At 46.5% G+C, this 23576-nt stretch overlaps 1 long non-coding RNA gene across 1 annotated transcript in view; it reads left to right on the top strand.

Annotated features, from left to right (window-relative positions):
* The first annotated feature begins 896 nt into the window (after window positions 1–896).
* The window catches only part of LOC101676464, a 34805-nt gene continuing 12125 nt past the window's right edge, over window positions 897–23576 (top strand). The window contains exon 1 of the long non-coding RNA XR_198935.2: window positions 897–1342. This is a non-coding gene — a long non-coding RNA (uncharacterized LOC101676464). The remainder of the gene's footprint in view (window positions 1343–23576) is intronic.

Raw genomic sequence — 23576 nt, 5'->3', positions numbered from 1 at the left:
GTATACTACATGGACAAAGGACAGTCTTGAGGTCACATTTTATCATGACTTATAAAAAGTGAAGTGTTAAACACTAATTGTATGCCTGGCACCTGTGTGAGACTTTTTCCTCCAGCCAGGCTCAGCCCTCCACTCCTAGGGTAGAGAGGGCTCCACCCTGGGTGAGGCATCGGCCTGGACTGGGGAGAAAAGCAGGCTCTTCTGGTGGTGACCTGCATTGCCAGAATTTACTGCTCCCAGAGAGCATGCTGATGGCTTTTGGGTGACACATACTTGGTGCGTAATTAGGTCTCTTGTCGATTAACAGGACCTTGACTGTGGACCCTTCATAATCTTTCCTTCCAGTCTGGGAAGGATGGCATTCAAGGATTCTAGACTCCCAAGCTTCCAGTTTCATCAGCCTTCCAGCGACTGTGTAGGCAAGACATTTTCTCCTCAAATGAAGTAGGTGGACAGTTCATTCATGTTCATTCATAGTTCATTCATTCGTTGACTCTGGTGCCAGGGTTTGGGATAGGGCAGGGTTTGGGATAGGGCAGGGGTTGCTGGTTGAAGAGCTCCAGACAGGGAGGGGCGGAGAGCTAGCTCTGGACCCGGCTACTTGGCACTGTGAGTCCTGGGACTTCCTCTTCCTAGCATGGGCAAATCACTTCACTTTTCCGTCCCTGCTTGCCTTGTCCATAAAATAGAAATAATGATGACAATACAGACCTCATCAGGTTGTTTTAAGGATTAAATGAGTGCTCAAAACAGTGCCTGGCACAAAGTAAGCACACAATCCATGTGGACTCTCTGCGTTAATGAGAGAGGGACCTGTCAATCATTAAACCACAGGAAACGGCATTGGGCGCTTTCATGGAAGAGCACGGCTGGGAAATGATTGATTCTGGGGGATTCACAGAAGATTCCTCATCAGTTAGGGCTCCCAGAGAGGAGCAGAACCACTGCATGGTTCTAGAGAGTCAGAATTTATGAATAAATTCTCTATGAATAGAGAATCAGAGATTTATTATCAGGGATCCAGGCTCACAATTGCAGGGATGGGCTAGGCCTGTCAGTCGGCCAGAGGCTGTTGCATCACAGTGGAGTCAGCGGGGCAGGCGGTAGGGAAGGAGAAATGGGCACAAAGTGGGGGAAGCAATGACAGACTGCCACCAGTGTGGACAAACCAGAGCCCGTTCCTGCGTCTCACTGCTTCCAGGTGACATTGTGAAGGAGCTGTAAGACACACAGGCCTTCTGCTGCTGCTCCACAGGTTGGTCCAGGATTCGGAGGAGCTGCAAGACGAGGTCTGGTGTGAACTGGAGATGCTGAGGGCTCAGCGGCTACCCCATCATAACAGGTAAGCCAGCAGATCGGGGACACCCCGTGTGACAGTGCAGGGCACGGTGCCCTGCACCAACCCTCTAAATACGAAAACCTAATAGCTACACGTCTCTATCCTGAATGCTGTGCAAAATGTCATTTGTGGCCAGTGATGCTACGGAGCTATGCAGGGAACCGTAGTCACCCAAACTAACCCAGAGCAAATCCATGGCCTCTCCATAGAGAAAGTGGCGGAATTGGGTTTGAGAGTGGTAGCATTTGGAACGAGGAGAAAGGGGAAGGGTGTTCCAGAACCAGAGAATAGTGTAGTATTAATAGCCTAGTGTGGATGTTCATAGTGGCTGCAGTATTAAGGGTTCTTATGAGGTCATGGAATCCATCAGCCCAATATCACCATAAGGATGGAAGCTGGAGGAAGTAAAGATCTATCAGTCCACTGGGCTGTAATTTCTCTTGAAACAAAGACTGACTTTTTTGCTTCCAGGCTTTTTTGCTTCCAAGGCGTTTAAACAGCAGCAGTGAAAGGGGCATTGAACCTGTAATCGGAAGACTGCCTGTTAGTGCCCCCCACCCCATATCCCACTCTTGGTGGTGTCCTTGGACGATCCTTTTACCCTCTGGAAGCTCTTCTCTAAAAGTAGACATGTGAACTGAAGTTATAGCTAAATCTCTGGAGTCATATCAGACCTTAACATTTTCTAGCAATTACCAGGAGACAAAAGGGTCATGGGAATTTTCATTCCAGTTAAAGCCACAACAGAAGATGTAGGGCCCTTTGCTGCATCACCTGACTTTGATCTCTCAATCCTGGAGGCAGGCACAGGACAAAGCAGCCCCCTCCCTGCCCCCATGGTTGTTCCTGGGATCTAGGCCTGGGCTGAGTTCGGTGTTTCAGGCCAAGTTAAGGCTCAGTTCTGTTTGTCTTGGTAGCACTCTCCTTGCAGTATGTCAGGAGCGTTTGGGGCTGTGGATAAGTACTGGATGAATGAACCTGTGAGATCTGGTCCTGAATGTTCCATAGGTTTGCCACTGGGATATGGGCCACTTTATGGAGACATTATATAGACTCCTTCACAGGGGAGACTGAATTCGAAACAGTTTCCTCAAATCCACTTGAATCTTGTCCTGTACCCCGGGAGGATTACAGGGTTGAATAAGGAGGGAGGGTGTCAGGACACCACCTGTTTGAGGTAATGTGAATTTTTCTTTTTGAGGTAACATGAATTCTAAGCAAAGAAACAGCCACCCAATCTTTAGTTGTATGGGTATACTAATAAATATTTCTGCCTGGACAATTTCTAGACATAGTTATCCTCTCTCTCCAAAATTACTGGGGAAAGTCAGACGAATTTAATGCCTTACATTTTTCAAAGATGTTCAGATGTTGGAGCCGGGAAGCCATGGGATGGTTCTTCATGGAACACAATGAAGTCTTGATGTATTTAGTTTCCCTCTCTTATGGACAAGTAATTTTGCTAACAAATAATATAGTAGTGTTTTATTTTCACAACTTGGGAATTTGGAAAATGGGGCTTTGGAATCTTTAAATCTGGGCTTTACTTTGTAATAGTCATGTGTATGCCAGGTGAGGTATTTTATATCTGAACCTCAGGGCCTTCTTCTGTAAAACGGGCAGGATAACACTGATTGTTAAAAAATCTTAAATAAGGGGCACCTGGGTGGCTCAGTTGTTAAGTGTCTGCCTTCAGCTCAGGTCATGATCCCAGGGTCCTGGGATTGGATCGAGCCCCACATCGCATCAGGCTCCCTGCTCTGTGGGAGGCCTGCTTCTCCCTCTCCCACTCTCCCTGCTTGTGTTCCCTCTCTTGCTGTGTCTCTCTGTCAAATAAATAGATAAAATATTAAAATAAAATAAAATTCTCAAATAAGATGGCATAGATAAACTAAGATACATGTTCAATATTATTTATTTTTCTTACTATACCTCAAAAAATAAAAATGATAAAGACATGTTTCTGAGTTTTCCTATTGCTACTTGTCTGTTATTTGTCTCTTTTTTGTGTTAGATATTTGCCTTTGAAAACAGTTAAGTGGTAACAGGCACGAAGAGCTTGAGAAAAAAAAGAGTCCCAGAAAAAAAGAAAAATGAAATTGGTGGGGGTTTTTTGCACACAAATTGCAAAAAGACAATGTATTTCTGTTTTGGAGGCAGAACCCATTCATTCCTTACAGTTTGAGAATGCTGGGGATATGTCTCATAACAATTTTTGACTTCACACAGTCATGCTTGCTAGAGCCACAGACCATCAGAGCTGAATGTTCTTAGAGGTCATCGAGCAAAATCCTTCCTTGAGTGGGGAAACTGAGACTCAGAAAGGGAAATGAGTTGCCTACGATCTCTCACATGGGTCGAGATAGTGTGAGGACTGGAATTTATGTCTTCTGAATCGTCATACTGTAAAAGCATGTTGCCTTAGAGCCTTTGCTGGTTTATCACATAATCTAGGAAAATTCCCTTGTTTTCTGATACTGGTCTTTCCATGAAGATGGCAAAATGACTCACAATCCATACCTCGTGGATAGTCTACAGGCTAGTCAGACCCAGGTTGCAATAAGCGTTCAGCTCCCTGGAGTTAGACACACGCCATCAGTTATTCCTAAAGGAGATCCAAGTGTTACAGAGGAAGCTGCCTTGTACTTGTCAGATGGAGGGACCCTCCTTCCACATGGTTGGGAGAACCAGTGGTCGTAGACCATTAAGGTCCTGAGTGGTCCCAGGTAAGTCAGTTGCCCTCTCTCAGCTCCAGCATACTGTTCTGTAAACTGAGGGATATGGTCCAGAGTGTCACTAAGCTTCCTTCTTGCCCTAACAGTGTGATGTTCCATCAGTTACTTCAATGTAGGACCCCGTCAAAGCCTGACTAACTACATGTCCCAATGACAGGAACCCACACCACTTAGAATCACTAGCTAGAAAGTCAAAAGCCCAGGAAAATGAAACTAAGTAGGAAAGGAATATAGATTTCTTTTTAAGCATTGCTTATCTGGTCTTTAATTATAACCATTTAAAGATAAACGAAGTTCTTTTAACCTGGAGAAAGATTTCCAACCAATGTTCCAGAACTATTCCAGGTTTCCCATCTCCCTTCTTTCTCAGGGTAATCCTCTTTCCACAGACCCAATCTATGGACATATATTGACCATTGACACTGAGGAAAAGCCAGGGGAAGTGGATCCAGGCCAGGGTAAGGACCAGGTGTCTTTCTATATCCAATCTCACTTTCTCCCAGGATGAAAGACAGCATGGTGAAGAGCTATGAGTGGGCTCTGGCCAGGAACGGGGAGGCCTGGGACTGGCTGGCTTCTCAGCCTTGGCCTTGCTTATTCCACTTTGGGCCTCCATTTTCTCCTCTGTCAAAGAAAGGGGTTAGATCAGATGCTCATTAAATTTCATGTAAGGGCTAATGTTCTACTACTTGGCTTACTTGGGGTTTCAGAGCAGGGTCCTCAAAGCAGGTATCCTTGGGCAGGCTTTGTCTCACAGCCTGAAGACCCTGTGTTTTTCCCCACCCAGGGTTCTAGCACACAGATAATGCTTAGTCCATTGGTAACTGAAATTTGTTTCCTTGCAATGAGTATTTGTGTTCCAGTAGTTTTTAAAAAAAAAAAAAAACCTCACACTAAGGAAAGCCAAAAAGCATTCCTAAGTGGCTTCCATTAAAAATGCATTAACGATAGGGGGTAGGGGCAGAGGGGGACTGGAAGAAGAGGACTGGGCTTTCCCCTGAAATCTTGCTGGGCACAAGCAGCCATAACTCTGATATCCTGGAACTGCTGAGTTGACAATGGCTTAATGACATCAACTCCTGTAACCCCTGTTTAATATGTTCCCGCAAGGAGTCCTTCATCTGTGAAACCGGGCACAAGTTGATACATTCATAAGGACTTCTTTTAAAAATAAGCCTGGTGAGTTCACTCTGATTTTAGAAGGCAGGGAAATTAATCCCTGGACGAAAGAGTTAACATTTCACTGGCTGGAGTTTTGCAACAGGCAAGCCCCAGCTGAACATCTGAGAAGCGAACATGCAAACAAAGATGGGCAAAGTTCTTCAGGCTCCGAAGCTTGTTTTGGAAAAGAACCACCAAAGTTCAGATGGTTTTGCTGCACGTTAGCTGATGAGTCAAGCTGAGCATGGGAGAACACAGCGGCATCTATGGACTCAACCAAACACAAGATGTGTTCTTGTCTTGACGTTGCTACCTCTGCTTTTAAGCACACTGAGCAGAAATCTGTCTGCATGTCTTGCATCCTTTGCACGTGAACACTCGGAGGTGCTGGTTGGTAAAAGAGTGGTCCAAATGGCCAGGTGACTGCTCAACTGTAAGGAAATCCTCCAAGCAGAAAAGCATGCAAAAGTGGAGATCAGTCGCTTCCCTGAGTAGAGGTGGAGAAGGAGGCAGGAAGGCAGGAAAATGGGGTGGTGGGGGCGGCAAGGAAAGACAAACAAACAAGAGACAGGACAGGACATAGTCTGTATAGAGAGTGGAGGGCAGTACAGAAACCACAGAAGCAGAAATTGGAAGACTGGGGCTTGAACGTCTTCCGCAAATCTGGCCTTAGTTTTCTCACCTGTAAAGTGGACCTTTTGATCAATGATTCCTATTCCGTGCGGTTGTGTTTAGAAGAGTCTATGGTTCTGGGTTTGGCACAAAAGAGGCACTGAGTAAATATTTATTGCTGTTTAATGTTTAAGTTCAATGCAAATCCTGTTTCCTTTATGTGTTCCCCAAACTGGTTTACCCTGTCTCCCACACACAAACCCTAATTGTCACCATGAGAGCAGCAAGAAGTACACTCTCTCGCTGGAAAACAATATAAATTGGCTCACGTATTTTTTTCACACCAAACAGTATGATTTCAAAATGCTCAAAAAATCCCCAGAGCCAAAGCAAATTCTCTCTCTGCACCTTCCCCCACCCCCTCACCCCACATGCACATGAACTTTTAAACCTTGGAAATCAGACAAGAGAGAGAGAAAAAGAGAGAGAGAGAGAGAGAGAAAGCCCAGCTTTCCATTGCTTCACATTCTATATATATCGAGTTCACTTCACAAACACAAGGTGAGCCATCAGAAGTGCCTTGGGCAAAGTTTGTACTCTGCTTGAATTCGAACTTTTGTTTACCAAGGTAATAAACCGGTCCTCTGCTGCTCCAGGTGTAAAGCTATTATGAAAAGGCATATTTGTATTTTACCCCACCTCAGATGTACGGTATGTGGGACATCCTGCACTGTGAGAGCAGCTGGGATTTATGTACAGAGAGAGGCGCCCGAGCACAGGAGGAGTGTCAGGAGGCCGGGCAAGGCCTGGGCCCCTGCACAGACCTGGGCACCCAGCCTCCCTCCCTCTGTTCTTCCAGCCCCTTCCCACGCCTGCGCCGACCTTCTTCGCGTTGGCCCAGAGCGACCCTCTGGGGGCATTGCCATCTCTAGTGAGACCTAAGATTTGTCTCTTTGGCACCTTGACCTAAACTTGCCAACCAACTCGTTCTGGACACATTTTGTACAGCTGGAAGAGAGCCGACACATGCAGCGGCTGCCGAAACTTTCCCTCCAGTCCCGTGACTGAAAATCTCCCCGGTGTTTCTTCCCCTCCTTCGCCCTGGCTGTCACACCCTGGTGGGTTATCTGCGGCCTGGGGTGGCTGGGAGGAAACTTTCACCCAAATTTTTGACTGAGCTAAATGGCCTGGAACCCACTGTAGATCATCTCCTGAAATCTTGGCACTGGAAAGAGGAAAGAATGTATGGGAAAGGGCTGGCTCAGAGTGCCAGGGCTATTAACCTGGGCAAGTGGAGAGCGGCTAAGGGCTTGCTGGGATGGCATTGCCTCTGGGCACGTCTGGCCGACCACCTAGAACCTGGCGCTAAGGCAAAGCGCAGCAGCACCAGCAGTGTCCCGCTAAACCCCCGCTGGAGGACACAGGCAAACTGTCTTGGTCTTTGGTCTGTGGCTGAAACTGGGGGCCTCCCTGTCCAATTTCTTTGGAACTGTCTGTTCCTGAGCCCCTACTACGTGCAGAAGACTGAGCCAAGGGCTAGCACGTTGCCGGCATTCCAAAAATATTTTTGGAACAATGAATTCCTTCTAGCTTCCTCGCTTGAAAAAGTAAGATCTGGAGCAAGATTATTAACCCCATGTGAGCTCAGATTTATCTTCTGGAAAGTGGGAATCATAATGGTCATTTTTTTTTTTTTTTTGGAAGGGTTTGGTATAAGGACCAAGTGGAGAGCCCTTGGTTGAGTCAGAGGACCTGCACAGCATTGGGGGCTACAGTGAGGTCGAGCTACTCCTAGAAGTCACACTTCTAGGCTGTGCTGTGCCACTCCTGGCTCCCTCACATTGCCTAGAAACTCAGAACAACACACACCCCTTGAGCATCTACTAACTTCTAGGTCCACCGAAAGTCACTGAAAGTATGGAGGTGATCATAAGACTTCCCTTTCCTTGCACAGGTTGGTGGGGAAAGAGGGAGGGTAAGAAAAAGACACTGCATCACTGAACGCATAATTATTGTGTGTCTAAAATTCTGTCACTTCAGGGATGCCTGGATGACTCAGTCTGTTGAGCTTCTGCCATGATCCAGTGTCCTAGGATCAAGTCCTGCATCAGGCTCCTTGCTCAGCGGGGAGACTGCTTCTCTCTCTGCCCGCTGATCTCCCTGCCTGTACTCTTGCTCTCTCGCTCTCTCTCACTCTCTCTCTGTGGAAATAAATACATAAAACAAAATGAAATGAAATGAAATGAAATGAAATGAAATGAAATTCAGTCACTTCATAACTACTAAGGGCCACTTGCGGGGCAGGCATTGAGAATTCTTTGTCCCTGGGAATTATTTTATTTCCGGTAGGTTAATGAAATGACTCCGCACCGAACACCTTGATTTCTTCTTCTCTGGCAGAGGCTACAGCAAACAAGTGCAAGGTCCCAAGGTGAGGCTTTCTGGCAGGTGGAGAACAGAGCAAAGGCCAGTGTGGTGGGAGTGTTGTGGAGAGGGGAGAACTTCAGAGAACGAGGGCAGAGAAGTCAGGGACTGGCCAGATCACATAGGATTTCAGAAGCCAGGTAAAGAATTGGGATTTTCAACAATAAAGTGTGTTTTAAGATTCACAGTGATCCATGTGGAAAAGAGGTGTCTTGGTCTTACTCATCCTTAAATCCTCTGATCTGCCGACTGCTCTTCCCCAGCTCAGCTCTGTGCTGCCGGAGGGCTGACCCCCCGCATATCTCAAGCTCCCACAGCAGCTACCTGTTGTCTGGGAACAGCCAATGGGAAGCCTTGGCAGAAGATTCGAGAAAGGGATTTGAGAAAGGGGGAATCACAGGGTATCTCTCTCCTCCTTTCTGCCTCAGAAGCCTCTACATTAGGTCTCTGCCCTGCCTGTGGCCCCAGCACCTGCTGGAGAGGCCCACCATGGTCCAGCTTCCACTGTGTGACACTAACCTCTGCATTCTGGTGCTATGACCTCCTCTCTATGTCCTTCTGGCCCAGCCTAGTGGCCACCCATACTATAGTTAGTAGATGGATTGACTTTTCACATCTTCTATCACCTCTATAAGATTCCCTGTGTTTAGACTCACAGAGTGGCTTGCCTCCCTGGTTGGACCCTGATGACTGTTACACCCTACAAACCACATGCTGTGGGAATGTTCCCTGGGCATGTGACACCAGGCCTGGCACGTGGCAAGTCCACAGTAGCTGTCTCGGTTTCCTACTGCTGCATAACAACATGGATATTACAGTTCTAGAGGTCAGAGGTCTGAAGTGGCCTCGCTGGGCTAACATCAAGGAAGCTCCAGGAAGGATCCAATTTCTTGCCTTTTCAGATTCTCTGGCCCATATTCCTTGGCTCAAGACCCTATACTTTATCTTCATGGCCAGGTTGAGTCTTTCTCTTCTGCCTATTTGGGGACTTTTTGATTGCACTGTGGCCACATGGATCATTCTGGATAGTCTCTATGTTTGAAGGTTGGCTGATCAGCCAGCTTCATTCCATCTGCAACAGTAATCCCTCCTCGCTGTGTAATATAACATAGTCACAGGGTCTGGGTGTTAGTATGTGGCTGTCTTGGGGGAGCCATTCTTCTGCCTGCTGCAATGACAGAGCCAAGGCAGGATGTGGGGAGCAGGGTCATGGAGATTTGCTCAAGGGGATAGCAGCCAGCTGCCTTCTACTGCACACAGTGAGGCCCAGATGCCCATGCACTGAACTGGACACAGAGACTGCAGCGCCCCGGAGAGAGCATTTGCATCCTCTGTTTTGGAGAGTCTCTCCAGAGATGTGCAAAACACAGCTCCCTGTTGGAAAGCCCTCAGTGAGCTCTTGCCTGCCATGCTTGGGATGCGATGCTGGGACACAGCTCTTGCTCGTCTCTCACCCAGGATGGCACGTAGGTTTCTTGTTTTCCCAGAGAAAGGTTCATTTCGGAGAGGGGAGTGGGTGAAGGCAAACTGTTGGCTGCGGCACGTGAGGCCCATCAGTTCCAATTCGGGGACAACTGGAGTTGATGCAGGCGTTCCATCCAAATGTAATCAAACGCCTCCTGTTGCCAGACGACGTGTTATTCAGTGGGGGGTTGGCGGGGGGTGTTGTGAATCCGAGATGCCTTCTGTAACTTTCTCAGATGGGTACTGGGAGGAGAGGAAGGAGAACAGATAGAAATTCACTTCACTGGTAAATAAACTTCCAAACTGAAGCCTGATTCCTGAAAAACTCTGGGAACTGCCTACGGGCAAGAAGCTCCACAATGAGGTGGTGGGTGGCCTTCTCAGAGGAGGAGGTTCTGTGACCGTGTAAGCCCACGGGGCAGCACAGGGCACCAGATCGCAAGGAAAATCCTGGGAACCGCTCCTCCCCTTCCTTGTATGTGGAGTGGAGAGGTGAGCTTGAGGAGGACAAAGTTTGGGTAAGTATAGAACGGCTTTCTCTATTCTGAGCTAGATTTTGTGGCAATGACTTTCTTTAAACTGTTTGATTGGAACTAGAATTCCCCCACCCACTCTTCCCACATCTCGCAACCTGGTACCCTGGGGCAGAACAAAGTGAGGAAATCCTGGCCGGGTCGGGTCTGGGGAGAAGGAGAAGCCTGCCTTTAGGGTCATGATCTGGCCTTCATGTCTTTCTTAGCTATACTACTATAACTCAGACACGCAGAGACTGCAATTTCAAGGTCTACATTCTTTTAAACCACTAGGGGCCACAGGAAAGATCTCAGGAAATCTTTGGGACAGGAATCTGTTCAAAGATTATATCTTGGTTGAGTACCTCCAACCACCTTTGCCAACTAAGAATGCACTTTTTAAGGGATGGCACTATCTAATTCTGCTGATGTGACTGACGGAGGTAATAAAATTTCATCTTTTCTTGGCACAGAGATGCTACATGAGACACAATGTTTGGTTCCTGAGAATCTTGAAGGATTAGGGCTGCTAACTCACTCAGAACACTGCCCAGAGGTAGGCATAGGACTCCTCTGGAAGGAGGTATGAGGGACCTGGGAGCAAGCTGAGTGGGGGAAGACAGGAGTGAGAGAGAGACTTTTACTCCCTGCCCTTTTGTGTCGTTGAGCTTTGTACCTTCTGCATGTGTTATTTATTCAAAAATAAGTAAAACATATTGTGAGATACACGAGATCAGATTGATCAAAACTACGTCAAATCAGTCCAAGTGGGACAAAGGGAACAGTAAAGAAATAAAGCGTGCTTAACGAGGATGAGAGGGTTTCTCTTATCTCTAACTTTGGACCTTTTCTCTATCTTCCTCAATGGACACTAACAATAGTTTTTTCAATGATTTAAAATGTTACATTTTGGGGGGCACCTGGGTGGCTCAGTCTTGAGGCTCTGCCTTCAGTGAAGGTCATGATCCCAGAGTCCTGGGATCAAGCCCCACATCAGGCTCCCTGCTCAGCAGGCAGTCTACTTCTCCCTCTCCCTCTGTGTGCCTGTGCTCGTGCGCTCTCTCTCTCTAATAAATAAATGAAATCTTACAATTTAAAAAGAAGTGCCTTTTTTTTTTTTTTTAACCAGCAGGGAAATAGTATTTCCACAGGCCGGGCTACAATAATCTATAAGTCAGGATGGAGCTGATAAGATAGTCTCCGCCCATAGGCCTTTTCCATTCCCCGTTTCTTTCCAGTGGGCCAGCAAGTGGGCCACGTTTCTAGGTCTGATTCGTGGATCCCTTGTTGTTCACTCAGTCATAGTGAAACACGCTACACACATTACCCTTCGCAGCGGCTGGGTTTCGGTTCAGGTAACCTCCGTGTCACTGCGCTCCGCTCTGCTGTCACTCAGTCACTCAGCACCATCACCGCCGGTGGCCCCCTCTCCTCCACTCCGTGCCCCCCACATGCTTGCGCGCTTGCAACCTGCGGCTGTGGGCTGAGGCGGAGGCGGAGGTGACTCTGAGCTGTTCCGCCCCCTGAGACGCTCTGTCTGGCAAGGGAGAACATACGTGAGGTAGCTTTGATTGGAACCAGAATGGGGGGGGGGGGCTTTGCGAGGTCCCATGACGTGTTAGCCCAAGAGGGACGGGAGAAGCCGCAGCACGCCTGCTTCAGTCTGCAGTGGTTGTGGGTCATGTCCTTACCATGGTCCTTTTTCTTGCCTGGTGTATGGTCCAGTGGGTGCCACAGTGCAGGGGAGATCGGACCAAAGTGCTGTGGAGCTTGGAGGAAGCTGAGATGAACTCTGGAAGCAGTTTGTAGAGAAGCTGGTCTGGTGGCATTCAGGTAGCAGAGACGTAAGGAAGAGTGACTTAACAGAAAGACTAGGGCAAAGGGGTGTGGGGTGCTGTGTGGGGATGCACTCATCTGAACTTCAGATTCCACATCGGCAGCGGGAGGGCAATTACATCACCAACCTCAGAGTCGGCCATGCAGCACATCCAAGGTACAGTTAGCATTTGCCGTGTCCCCACTGTCGGGTGCCCACAGCCGTGCGGCTAGCTGGGAGCAGAGCCAGGACACACACTTGGGGTTCAGAAGTGAATGCCCTGAGCCACTCTTCTGTACAACCCTCAGAGGGCAAAGAAGTGGTCCATAAACCAAAGCGTTTACCAGTGGGAGTTATAGTACCCCTTCTAACGAATACCTACCTGCTTCTTGGGCCCCAGAGGCTTTTGATAGAAATTCTAGATTGTTTCTGAGCAAATGAAGCATCCTGGACGGTCATCAGCCTATTGACCTGGTACTTTGCTTGTGAGGCTGTTACTCTGGGTGCGCATTTTCCACAACTGGAGAGCGCCGTTCAAACCCTACACCCAGAGTGATTTGGCTGGGTGTGACACGTGGGGAGGGTGGCCTGATTGTGACCAGAGCTCCTTGACGCCTGCTCTGAGGAGCCAGCCACCATTCAGAAGCTCCCTTGTAGTTGTGGAGTTCTCCGTGGTTGCGGACATGAGTCACCTGGGCATCTTCCAGGTTGACAGCCTGGTTGAAGAAAGAGCTAGCAGAGGCTCAGTTACTTCTGGGTCTGTGAACAGCCAGATGGCACATTCTCACCTCAGCCTGACAGCATAATGCCTTTTTTGAGGAGGTCTTTCATTTTCAAGGGAAAAATGCTAACTCACGGCCCAGTAGAGATCAAGCCTTAAAGCTGGTACCGACTCAAGTATTCCTTGAGAATGTTCTCCATTATTTATTTTCATCACTGCTGCGGTGGTACCTGCAATGTCACTATGACTGCGCATGACAGAAAAAATTATCCAGGAATAAAGTTCCTTTTCTGTGCTTTCTCGAGGAAAAAAAAAAACAACACAAAAAACAAATCTTTAGAGTGATGTGTGTATTTGTCTTGCTTTTTTAGCCCACAGGGCTTTCACATACATTAGTTCTAGTTCTCCTGACAATGTTTCGGTGGGGAGGACGGCAGGAAGATCCACGGAGGAGAGGTTTTGCTTCCTTTGAATCCATTAAGACTCTGAGGCTCAGAGAGGTTAAGCGCTAGAATGGAGGTCGCACAGACAGTGAGTGATAACACAGGGACCCAGATGTCTGCTTCCTGCTTCCAGACTGCATGCATTTCTAATTTTCTTGAATTCCCAGGGACGCCCCATCCACAGATCCTTAGGAGTGGAGAGAGCCTCTGTGCCTGGTTTCCCACACCCATCGTCAGCAACCTTATTCTAAGGAATCTGCCAGTATGGGTTGAGGATATGCTCAGGGCCTGGGGTTCCCAACAGAGGCTGATTTGGCCTCCAGGGAAGAGTTGGCAGCATCTGTAGACATTTTGGGTTGCTGCAGCTAGGGAGAGGGAAAGGGATGTTACTGGCACCCAGTGGGAAGAGATCAAAAGCAATGCAAAACATCCCCTGATGCACAGGAGACCCTCTATAGCAAAGAAATATTTAACCCAAAATGTTAACCGTGCCACGGTTATTGAAGCTTTGGGTTAGAATAAAGGGGAAAACCCTCCGATTCCCAGATTCCCATGCACATAGAGAGCTTTCCAGAAATGTCTCCTTTTCATAAACAACTCTAGATGCTTTGTACGCATTTTTTTTTCTCCTATCATAAAGAGGATCTGCCAAATATGTGAGCACTAGAAGAGGAAACTGAGGCCCACAGGAGGGAGCGCGCTGCTCAGGATTGCCCAGATAATATATGGTGGAGAAGGAACAGGCTCGTTCAGCCCCAAGTTGAATGCATTTTCTACTTGATCATGCTAAATTCCCCACTCGCTAGCTCTGCTTTAAGCCATTTTCTGACTCACTGACTCAAGAAATGTTGTGATCTGAATATGCTCACCGACCCAGGCCTGCATACAGCTTATTCTAATACAAAACAGTACAGTATGAGAAAAGCCTCTCAGATTCTGCCTCAGTTCCCTCTGTGTCTCCAGACCCAGGGCCCTTGCACAGCTGCTGGGTGGAGGGGCTTTTCCTCTCTCGTTAGGAGACAGAAGGTGGAAGCTGGAAATGAAACTGATATGCCACCAGAGCACTCAGGTTTCCCTGCAGGAGGCACATTACTGAAAATAACTAAGTTTCTTGGAACTGAAGTTTTATTTTTCTCATATTTGATTTTCATAACTTGTACTATTGGATTTATGTTTGTTTTTTACTCAGGCCATCAGTGAGACTAGGTTGGTCAGTGAAATTTCTAGCGTCTGGAGGTTTCACTTTCAGGGTATGAAAGTTTGGGTTTGGGCTTTTAACGCCTTCACAGAGGCAGGGAGGGATGCAGCATTTTAGCCAAGAGTGAGTTTAAAATGATATCAACACGGAAAATGCTTGGATAGTACCTACTGAGTAGGTTGGTTTATACAAAATATTGATTGAATATGTGCTCTGTATTAGATTCTGCCATGGGCGACAGAGGTATGTATAGTCCCAAACAAGACCCAGGCGTGTCCTTCCCTCACTTGCTTACAGTCTGGCTAGGGAAAGTGAGTCAGTCCCTAGCTCCCCACCTCTCCCCCAAACACTCTTTATTCACTTGATCAGGGAATTAGCTCAAATTTTATTCTCAAATCTTAATACTCTTACCTTTTTTCTTTGTCAAATTTCTACTCAGTCTTCAAGGGCAACATCAGATGCCAACTCATAAAAAAAAAAAAAAAGAAAAAGAAAAAACCCACCTCTTAGAAGATGAACATAGGGGAAGGGAAGGAAAAACAAGATGAAAACAGAGAGGGAGATAAACCAGAAGAGACTGTGAATCATAGGAAACAAACTGAGGGTTGCTGGAGGGGAGGAGGATAAGGGGTTGGGGTAACTGGGGGCACGCGATGGAAAGAGCACTGGGTGTTGTAGGCAACTGATGAATCACTAAACTCTACCTCTGAAACTAATAATACACTCTATGTTAATTAAGTTGAATTTAAATAGAAAAAAAAAAAAAGAAGTTATCTCCCTAGGGAATCAAGATATCCTTGTTAAGTATAGCTTCAACCTCTCCTTTAAATGGCTACAAAACTATCAGCATTTATTGTGCCTGCTTGTAGGGAAGCAGTGTAGGCTGCTCCTTATACCTGTGTTCAAATCTAAATGGTATCATGTACTTTCTGGTGCCTTGGGCAGGTTACTTAGCCTCTCTCAGAGCCCAATCTCCCAATCTGCTATGAGGATGAAATGTCATAAAGCCCGGGCGGTACCTGGCATATGGTAACTGCCCAGTACACGAGTGAGCTTGTATCAGGCTCTAGGATCTGTGCTACAGAGGATCCCAACACCCAGGTGACATGGGCACTTCTTCCCTGGAGCTCATAATATAGGAAATGCACAGAAAGGTTGAGAAAAATCTGATAGGTTTTTGACAGATGATAGACTGCCCATGTGTTAGAACATTGGCTGTAAGGAATATTTGAAAGCAGGTAAAAATTAAGTCTGAATGAGTAGATCTGATTCTTTGCAGGTTCTTGAAAGAAGCAGAATTAAAATTGGACCTTAAGGAGAGGCTAGGACCCTCCAGGTAAATCGCTGCAGGTGGGGGAGCCCAGGGTGACAAAATGTATTGGGTCTTCTAGGAAGAGGGAACATTTTACCCAAAGGCAGTGAATGTGGAAGTACTGGGTGTGGTCAAGCTGCTGCCTACCTATGGGAGGAGATTCTAGAGGTTACGTCAGGGTGGGAGGAAGCAGGTGTGGGACTGGGATGGAACTGAATATGCGCTGATTAGCAGAGTTTATTGGAAGGATAGACCCAAACACTTAAGGGCCTTAAATGTCCACTATAAAGGTTTGGACTTCCCCCAGAGCACAAAAGGAAGCCGTTCAAGGGTTGTGACTTAGAGAACTTGAGTTGACTGGATCCCTGCCATCAAGGGGCTCATCGTCCTGTTAAGGAGAGAAAGTGGGGAATGAATGGTAACAGGATGTGATGAGTGAGATGCTAGAAGTCATGAATAAAAGTGCTGTGTAGAGGGAACATGGAAGAGGGAGCAACTGAGGAGAAGAGAAGCCAGTACCCGGAGAAAAGAAGAAATCTAACCTTCTGTGCCCTCCTGCATCATGGCAGCTTGGCTTTGTATTATCCTTATCCTTTGATTTTTTTCTGCCCTCCTCTCTGGATTGTGAGCTCCTTAAGGGTCCAGGCACAGTGTTCACATTCAACAAACCTTCGAAAGATGTTGATTAAAATGAAAGGTTGGAGACAACTCTAGGCACGGCATGTAGAGTGGATTGGGAAGGAAGACTATTGAGGCTGGGAGGTCACTTACAAAGTTCTATAGCAGCTCAGGTCACAGCTGGGGAGACTAGAAGAGGAGCAGTCCAGTGGGCAGGGAAAGAATGGGACTGACTAGAGGGACCCAGAGAAAGAATAAACGCTGCAGACTGGTTGGAGGTGAAGTGGGTGAGAAAACAAGAGGATCAGAATTTACACAGAATGTTGAATCTGGGTGCTTGGAACGAGGATGATGCCATCAATCTACTAACCTAAGGAGAAGACTTGAATCCCATGGACATAGCACAAATAGGAATTCAATAAATATTTGTGGAAAGGATGGATGGATGGATGAGTCTTCAATACCAATTAGGAAATCACAGACTCATTTATTACCAGGAGTTGAAGGGGGAGATTACATAGCATCAAACGTCTCATTCTATATATGAGTGAAATGAGGTAAGATGGGGGGAAGTGACTACTTTTGATCACATAGCTACTAGGTGATAAATTTAGGGCATGAAATTAAATCTCTGGACGCCTAGGCTAGTGTTCTTTCCAGTATGTTATATGGTTATTTTCTTCAATTCTTAAAAAGAATTTCAGAGGAAATGGTATGCATGAATATCATATACCACTTGTAATTTTTTTTAAACTAAAAGCTACATTGGAATTTCATTTCCGTTTCGCTGATTAAAATAGGAATTCTGAAAGTCATGCATATTGATTGAAGAGTCCTCAGCTTTGGGGCCAAATTCTCCCAGTGGCTGTTACCTTCTAAATCCCATTTCCCCAGACATTCTTCTCTGGGCCTCCGGGATACACAGCTTGCCGCTGAAGCAGGTGGGGCGTGCCCTGGTGAGCGTGGGCAGCAGAGGCCAGCCCGCTCTCAGGGCAGTTCCGATAGTGCAGTCAACACTCTGCAAAGGTAAAATGGCCTTTTAGATAAATAGCCACATGCTGATTTCATCAATCAACACGAAGCACATACACTCCTAAGGCAAAGGAGCAGGTTTCCTTAAATCACACCAAATACCAGTCCCATTACTTTCCCCCACTTTGTATGTATCTGAGTGCCTCCTGTGTGCCTTCCTCAACACACTGGTTGTCATGGTGGAAAAGATGATAAAAGAAGTTTGAGATATGATTCTTCTTTTAAAGAGGCTGTGTCCAAATTGAGGAGAGGAGACTCACATGATAATTTATGGTGTAGTGACTCTCTCTTTCTCCTTGGTAACTTTCAGACACTAAAAAAATAATGGAGCAAAAGAGTCTCAAACTCAGAAGTTTATGGTTTCAAATTCCCTCTGGGCATTTGAGGGAGACTACAGCATCCCAGCCCATGGGTCATCACTCTCCGATGTCAGAGAACATACCTCTTGTGCTCCAGGGACAGTATTGTGGTGGAAGAGATGAATCAGCTAATTACATTGAATGCAAAGAGGTTAAGTGCGGGACTAGGCACAGAAGAAGGGGCATTTCACTCAGCCTGGGTGGAGCTACCTGGGGCCTCCTGACCTCTTCTCTCTCCTCTCTAGTTCATCTTCTCCACGGAACCAGCTGTGAAAGCTTCTGGTACATCCCTATCATGGCAACAATAAGAGCAAGAACCAGTATCCAGTGAGCCCTTACACTGGGCCAGGCACTATCCTTAATATTTTACGTGTGTTGTCTTGTATAGTAACCGCAGATCTGAAGTCTTGGTGCCAGCATGGCCAATACCTCTGTGGGTATTATGAGACAACTGCCAATTCCCTCAAAGTGATGAGGTAATTTCAGGGCAGGAGGCTGAGCGTGAAAGAGGCCCTCCTTTCAACTGCTGGTTGGAGTATCGACTAGTACAACATTTTTCAAAGGAATGATGTAATTCCTAGTAAGATGTAAAGTGTATGTATTCTTTGATTTAGCACCCTCTAGGAATCCATCCTATAGAGATGATAGCAAGAGAACATAAAGACTCACATGTAAGGATGTTTGCAGAGACATCACTGGTAAAGGCTAACCGGGTGAATCATCATCAGAAGTGCCTATTAGCAAAAAAGTAGTTGAAAACCTATGGTACATCTAGTCTATGGACTGGACTGCATATGAGGCATAGAGTTGGGAATTTTTTCCACAATGTAGTTTTAAATAAAAAGCAGATCAATGTGTGAGGCGTGATTCCTTTTCTATAAATATGTGTATGTGTGTACGCCTGCCCTCTGGGGAAGGAGGATAGGAAGCCCTGGTCTTCCCTGATGCCTATTGGTACCCGGGGGAGGCCAGCAGAGACAGCTGACTGGGCTGGGGGCTGCCTGGAGGGGTGGATGAGGACTTGAGATGGGAGGGAATTTCCCTAAGAGAGAAAAGCCACTTAGAAGACAGAGACAGGCCACCACACCAGGTAAAGCAGTCAGGCTCTTAAGAGAAGAGCAGCAAAGTATGTAGTTCAAAATAATCTGAGTTGCTCTCATGTCCCTTCCTCTGTGACCAACCTCAGACGGTATTCAATAATGTCTACTTCACCCACACACAAAATTAAAAATAAAAATATGGGGGCACCTGGGTGGCTCAGTGGGTTAAAGCCACTGCCTTCAGCTCGGGTCATGATCCCAGGGTTGTGGAATCGGGCCCCGCATCGGGCTCTCTGCTCAGCGGGGAGCCTGCTTCCTCCACTTTCTCTCTCTCTCTCTGCCTGCCTCTCTGCCTACTTGTCATCTCTGTCAAGTAAATAAATAAAATCTTAAAAAAAAAATTAAAAAAATAAAAAAAAATATGAAGACAAAAATGATTTGTATCATCTCTAAGCTCCCTTTTGACTAAAATGCTGAGTGTCTCTGTGCCTTTATATTTGTCTGTCCTTACCTGAACCCACCACCATCCCAGCCTTATTTGCTGCCAGGCCTGCCTGTCTGCTACCATTCATCTTCCAACCTCTTGGGTTTATACACCTTTCCACTTTTACCTGCGCTTCTCACGCCGTGGGATCTCTTGGCTTTTTCTGCCTGCCCTTTGGATCCCACTCAACCTTTAAGGCTATGCTCAAATGGGTACTTCCTGGAAAACAAGCTTGTCCTTGAAATGGGATCAGTCATGCTCCCCTCACCCCCAAGATCTGTGGAACATTCTGTTCCTGATGCATTCTGCTCCACCCACTAACATGCCCCAGGATCATTCCATCAGTTGAAGGTACCAGGCCCTGCTGGCCCCCAGAGGGTCCTCACAATCTGTTCAGATTCCCAGTTTCCCCAGGCCAAGGGGTGTGGTCTAACTGGGTGCCAGATCAGGCCTGGAAGATTGGTGGTGGCCAGGCCAGCAGAGGTCACATCAGCCCAAGAAGCGGGTTTTTCTCAGAGCAAAACGCTGATTCTTCCCTGCAGCTGATGGCCCTTTAATGACTTAGCCATCATGTGAGAGTCCTTGGCCTGGCCCGGTCAAGCACCGAGAACTGGCAGTGCCAGGCCTGGCATAGGGGAGTCCCACCCAGGTTAATTGATCTGTTCTATCCTCCGACAGGCCCTGGGCAGGAGTCAGCCCATTTTTCTCTGTGTTCAGATCTTCCCTCTGCCAGGCTCACAAAAGAAATTCTCCTGAGCCGAGCAGGTCAGGCTGGTGTTAAGTTGGGTGTGTCTCGTGTGTGTACCCATACTCCCTCATTGCTTCCCCACTTCTCTTTCCTGTCCCCCAAATTTTCTCTCATTCCCACTCTAGCTCTGATGCTCTCTCTGCATCTCTGTTCCTATCTCTTTTACTCTGTTTTCCTTCCTTCCTTCCTTCCTCCTTTCTTTCCTCCATCCCTCCTTCCCTTCCTTCCACGTTGGTTTGTTCTCTTTGTTATCTCTGTCCCTCATTTCTCTACCCTTGGTCCAAACACTTTCTCTCCCGTCCACAAGGACTTCCTCTCCCTCCCCATCCCCATGCCAACTCTTCTTTCACCAACCGTTGAGAAGTCTCCCCTCTACTCTCCTGCTTGCTCTTTTGGACAGAAGTCAGATAAGTGTTTGCATTATCTCCCCCTCCTTCTCCTCCTCCAAGCTCTGAGCAAAGAGGCCATAGAGTCCCCCACTCTATCCACAATTGTGTTAGGTACCATGCCTGTGCTGGACCCATGCCAGGGTCCCCTCCCAGTGGCCAGGTTGACCAATGCTGATGCACAGAAAACAGAGTCAGGACCCTGGCCAAAGCCAGTGGGGGGTTGGCTCTGGTATGCCCTCATGCTGAGACTGGCAACTCAAAGTTTAGGACTTGGCTTCTTGTTCTTTTCCCCCATCTCATAAGCCTGGGCAGGATCCCTCTGTGTACTCTGATCACACCTGAGTGCTCATGGATCAGCACTGAGTTTACAGCCATAGAGACATAAGGAAGGGGATCTGAAGCCTCTAAGACAGATTTTCCCATTCTCTGACTATTCCTGATTCCTTATAAGGGATAAAATGGAGGCTACTAATAAGCTTATCATCACTCTGGGGGTGCTTCTAGGGCACAATCTGGTTACAGATGAAGTGCCTCTTCCTTCCATTAATTTATTCAATAAACAACTGAGCAGAACTTCTGGACTTTGAAATAGGGATACAAAGATGTTTCCAGTTCTCAAATAATTACAGGTTAACAGAGGAGGTGGACTTTTACACAGGGAGCTTGGAAAAGCTTGAGGTAGCTGCTAAAGAAAGTATGAATGAGGTGTTGGAATAGAATCTGACTGGTAGATGGGAAGATAGCCAAGGAGATATTTGAGCTCTCAAGTTTTGGAAAAAAAAAAATTGTATGTGCAAGGTGGCCAGGGCGACTGGTATTAATCCAAGGGGAGAGAAGAAGCTTGGAGGAAAAGAAGTATGAAAAAATGAGCAAAATCCTAACAAAAATTAATGGTCAAAGATTTAATCCACTCCCTGCCTCCCATCCACCAGAAGACTCTGCTGATCCTCTTATTTGAAGTAGACGTATGTTTGTCAATCCCTCAACCTCGATTCCTGGTCAGACATCCCAAAGCTAGAGAAAGAAACATATGGTGGAAAGAGGATTTAGAACCAAGAGGTTGAACTATAGCTGCCTTTACCACGCCACTCTGAACAAATGCTTTCTCCTTTTGCCCTTAATTATTCTCACTTTGTATGTGATGGTTATTTTTCAGACTCATAGCTTTCCGGTGGGTTCTTCCATGCCCCTGCCAAATAAAGCCTCTGTGTTTTCCACGTCAGTCTTGTGTTCCTAAAGCCACCATCTTTCAGGGAAGAAAGAATTTTTACACATTTTACATATGAGGAGTAGAAAAATCCTTGAGTCCTATACCCACCCCCAACCTTCCATTCACCACTCCTTTTTAAGCAAGTAGATGGAAAGAGGTGGATGAAATACTTGAATTATGTCTTTAAAGGCAAAAACAAACAAAAACAACAACAACAAAAACAAAAACAGCCACCACAAAGCTATATGGACTAAAGCAAGAAAATAACACAGCTCAGCCCCTAATTTTAAGAATGGGGAAAATCTGGCTGAGAACATTTGGCTCTGCCAGGCTTCCACAGCAAGTTAGTGACGTAGTTCACCTCAAATTTATTGAGCCAGATGCTGGTGTGCTTGATTTCGCCAAACCTCCCCACATCTCCGCCTCAGTGCCTCAGCAGAGGCCAGTTTGCCTCCCATCCACACAGCCAGGGTCAGCGGTGAGGCTCCATCCCAGACTGAAGCATGCCATGTTGTAGAGAGCATGTCAAAGGCCACTCTGGAACATGCACTGGTCAGTCCATGGGAACTGCTATTATTCTTCAGGATGAGGCATTGGGGCTCTCTCCGATAGGAGGTGTTTTGTTAGCAAAGGCCAACTCGGCTTTGTATGAGTGGGCTTCTGGGGGCAGATCTGCTGACCATCTCAAGACATAGCAAACCTTTTTCTCATCAATCCAGAGGATGCAGTGAGGCACAATGAAGAAGTAGGGCAGAAGAGATGAAGTCCTACATGTTTGTTTGCCAGCAGACACACACCTCTCTGTTCCAACCAGGAAAACACACAGAGAATCACCATTCTCTCTTCTCACTCCTAGGAAAGAACACTGATCTTTTAGCCACTGAAATAACGTGACTGAGATCATAAAGTGTGACTGGAAGTCATCATTGTGGACATTTATATAAATAATAATTTTCCAGTGGGAACTGTGAACTCTGCTTTTCCCTTCAATTTTTAAATGCTAATTGCTTTTGATTTTGTTTACATAGGCGGAGCTAATAAAAACGCTTGCTTCTTAACCATTGAACTTAATGTATTTGTTTTTGGACACTTGTGATTTATTTTTGCACCCATGCTCCAAATTGGTGCTAATTACTTTAAAGGATCAGGGTTTCTATTCCAAGAGGGATGACGACAGAATGTCAATTTGCAGTCTCTGAGCATAATGTCCCAATTATCAATGCATTCCAGACCAGAATGGACTTGGCACCTTCTTGAAGGGGTTTGGCTGCAATTTTATCAGCCAGTCCCTGGACATAGTTTCATTAAAACCTGCTTTCTAGTAACTGTGGGCATGCCTATACTTTCCTCTGTCTTGAAGGTCCTTTAGTGCCTTCTCAGTATCCAAATACCTACCTTTCCATGGCCAGATTGCACACTTCTCCCTCCGAGCCTTCTTTGATCTCTGGCTGAAAATGAACTTTACTCCCTATGAAAGCCCCAGAGCACTTTGCTGATCCCTTCCTCAGGAAACTTAGCATTTTCTACATTGAATCAGAATTATTTATTCTCCTACTTACTTCCTATTTCCTCTCTGCACTATAAGCCCCTTAATGACAGCACCTTATCTGAGTTATCTTTGTCCCTGCTGCACGCTGAAGCTTCTGCCCCATGCATATTAGATGCTCTGTGCATAGATTTAATTGAATTTTTTCTAATTTTCTACCTGTTCCAGAGAAGTTTTAAAGTAGGTTTAAATATGGGGTACCTGGGCGGCTCAGTGGGTTAAAGCCTCTGCCTTCTGCTCCGATCATGATCCCAGGGTCCTTGGGATCCAGCCCCGGATCGGGCTCTGCTCAGCAGGGAGCCTGCTTCTGCCTGTCTCTCTGCCTACTTGTGATCTCTGTCTGTCAAATGAATAAATAAAATCTTTTTAAAGAAATAATAAAGTAGGTTTAAATAAACAGTTGTGGAACAGAG

This window comes from Mustela putorius, unplaced genomic scaffold, assembly GCF_011764305.1.
Source record: "Mustela putorius furo isolate JIRA1106 unplaced genomic scaffold, ASM1176430v1.1 tig00003834_pilon_pilon_pilon, whole genome shotgun sequence".
NCBI lineage: Eukaryota > Metazoa > Chordata > Mammalia > Carnivora > Mustelidae > Mustela > Mustela putorius.
Note: the sequence above shows the minus strand (reverse complement) of the source record. Positions and strands in the feature narration are given on the sequence as shown.